At 55.2% G+C, this 2,971-nt stretch overlaps 1 non-coding gene across 1 annotated transcript; it reads left to right on the top strand.

Moving 5' to 3' along the window:
* Positions 1-1,388: 1,388 nt before the first annotated feature.
* On the top strand, positions 1,389-1,460 carry trnag-ucc (transfer RNA glycine (anticodon UCC)). Its single transcript has one exon. It is a non-coding gene; the product is annotated as a tRNA-Gly (tRNA).
* Positions 1,461-2,971: the final 1,511 nt, after the last annotated feature.

Genomic DNA, 2,971 nt, shown 5'->3' with positions numbered 1-2,971 from the left:
CCGGACCACTGACATGTGGGCCCGGTGCACGACCTTAACCTGAATCAGGCTGAGCCTGGCGCATGTTGCGGTCGTGTTTACTCTGCTCAGGGCTTCCGCCCAGATACCGTCCTCCATCTCCCCCCTGAGCTCCTCTTCCCACTTAAGCTTCAGGTCCTCGGTCTGCGTATCCTCAGCTCTCATTAGCTCTTTGTAAACGTCTGAGACTCTACCCCCTCCCACTTCTCCCCTAGAAACTACCCTGTCCTGCCTCCCCTTCGGCGGGAGACGTGGGAAGGATGGCACCAGCCTGCGTACAAATCCCTCGACTGCAAATATCTAAAGTCGTTCCCTCTCGTCAGCCCAAACTTCTCCTCCAGCTCGGAAATCTCCCTTCCAGGAACAGTTCTCCAATCCTCACAATCCCCGCCCTCCTCCACAGGCGATACCCCCCGTCCATGTTCCCCGGGGCAAATCGGTGGTTGCCGCATATTGGGATCCACACCGATGCTCTTACCTCCCCTACATGCCTCCTCCACTGGCCCCAGATCCGAAGAGCCGCCACCACTATCGGGCTGGTGGAGTACCGTGTCGACGGAAGCGGCAGAGGCGCCGTGACCAGGGCTGCTAAGCTAGTGCCCCTGCACGAAGTAGCCTCCATCCGCTCCCAAACCAACCCCGCACTCACCATCCATTTCCTCACCATCGCTATGTTGGCCCCCCAGTAATAGTTGCTGAAGTTTGGCAACGCCAGCCCCCGTTCTCCTCTGTTCCTTTCAAGCATCACCCTCTTCATCCGCGGGGACTTCCCTGCCCATACAAATCCCAGAATAATTTTATTCAGCCTCTTAAAGAAGAACCGCGAGATAAAGATGGGGAGACAATGAAAAACAAACAAGAAACGCGGGAGAATTGTCATCTTAACAGTCTACACCCTCCCCGCCAATGACAGCGGGAGCACATCCCGCCTCCGGACCTCCTCCCTCACTCGTTCCACCAGTCGGGACAGGTTGAGCTTATGCAACTTGCCCCAGTCCCGTGCCACCTGAATCCCCAAATATCGGAAACTCTCCCCCACTAGCCGGAACGGCAACCCCTTCAGCCTACTCTCCTGCCCCCTCGCCTGAATTACAAACAACTCGCTCTTAGCCATGTTCAGTTTGTATCCGGAGAACCGGCCAAATTCCCTCAGGGTTGCCATAATACCGTCCATCCCCACCATTGGGTCCGATACATATAACAGCAGATCATCTGCGTATAACGAGACTCTATGTTCCACTCCCTCCCAGACCAGCCCTTTCCAGCCCCTAGAAGCTCTCAATGCAATTGCCAGCGGCAAACAGCAGTGGGGAGAGAGGGCAGCCCTGTCTTGTCCCACTGTGGTGTCTAAAGTAGCCTGATGTGAGTGAGCAATGGTGGTATAGTGGTGAGCATAGCTGCCTTCCAAGCAGTTGACCCGGGTTCGATTCCCGACCATCGCAATAATAAATTGTAAAGTAGCCTGATGTCGTCCTGTTCGTCCTTACACTCGCCTCCAGGGCCTGATACAATAGCCTAACCCAGTCGATGAACCCCGCCCCGAACCCGAACCGTCCTATTACCTCCCACAGATAATCCCACTCGACCCGGTCAAAAGCCTTTTCAGCATCCATGGCTACCACTATCTCTACCTCCCTACTCTCCGGGGGCATCATAATCACGTTGAGCAGCCTTTTTAGGTTGGCCACCAGCTGCCTCCCCTTACAAACCCGGTTTGGTCCTCCCCAATTACATCCGATACACAGTCCTCAATTCTAGTCGCCACAATCTTGGCCAGTAACTTGGCATCTACGTTAATCAAAGTGATCGGCCTGTATGACCCACAGGCCTCCTGGTCCTTATCCCGTTTCAGAATGAGCGAGATAGTGGCCTGCGACATTGTCGGGGGTAAACTCCCTCTGTCTCTTGCCTCGATAAAGACCCTAACCAGCACCGGCCCCACTATCCCGGAAAATGTTTTGTAAAACTCCACCGGATACCCATCCGGCCCCGGGGCTTTACCCAACTGCATGACCTTTAGGCTCCCCAACACCTCTTCGATCAGTCCGTCCAAGAATCGCCTCATACCCCCCCCCCCACCCCCCCGCCCCCCGGTCCCCCGGGTGGTTCCGAAGTGTACAGCTTCGTATAAAAGTCCCTAAAGACCTTGTTCAGCCCTGCTGGATCACCCACTAGATTACCTTCCTCATCCACTACCCTCCCTATTTCCCTAGCCGCTTCCCTCTTCCTCAGTTGCTGCGCAAGCATTCTACTCGCCTTCTCCCCATGCTCATAAATCGCGCCTTTTACCTTTCTAAGCTGCTCTACAGCCTTGCCTGTAGTCAGCACCCCAAATTCGGCCCGCAGCCTCTGTCGTTTCCTGAGTAACTCTGGCCTTGTGGATTCCACGTAACTCCTGTCCGTCCATAGAATTTCCTTAATCAGTCGGTCCGACTCTGCCCTGTCAGTCCTGTCCCTGTACGCCCCCTCTCACCACTGCCTTCAGTGCCCCCCAGAGCACCGCTGCTGAGACTTCTCCAGTATCGTTCACCTGCAGGTAATTCTGCATGCATTTCCTCAGCCTCTCGCACACCGCCTTGTCCGCGATAGTCCAACTTCCAGCCTCCATGGTGGGCGCTGAAAGCTGTCCTTACAAAACTGCAGGTCTACCCAGTGCGGAGCATGGGCCGTATGGCAATTGCTAAATATTCTGCCCCCACCATTCCGGCCAGCAGACAACAAAGTAGTCAATTCGGGAATACACCTTGTGGACATGGGAGTAGTACGAGAACTCCCTCGCCGTTGGCCGGCTAAATCTCCACGGATCTGTTCCCCCCATTTGCTCCATGAACCCTCTCAGTTCCTTTGCCATCGCTGGCAACCTGCCCGTCCTTGAACATGACTGGTCCAGGCTCGGGTCCAGGACCGTATTAAAGTCCCTGCCCATGATCAACTTACGCAAATTCAAGTCGGG

This window comes from Scyliorhinus torazame, chromosome 9 (genome assembly GCF_047496885.1).
Source record: "Scyliorhinus torazame isolate Kashiwa2021f chromosome 9, sScyTor2.1, whole genome shotgun sequence".
Lineage (NCBI taxonomy): Eukaryota > Metazoa > Chordata > Chondrichthyes > Carcharhiniformes > Scyliorhinidae > Scyliorhinus > Scyliorhinus torazame.
This window is presented reverse-complemented; position numbering and strand designations above follow the sequence as displayed.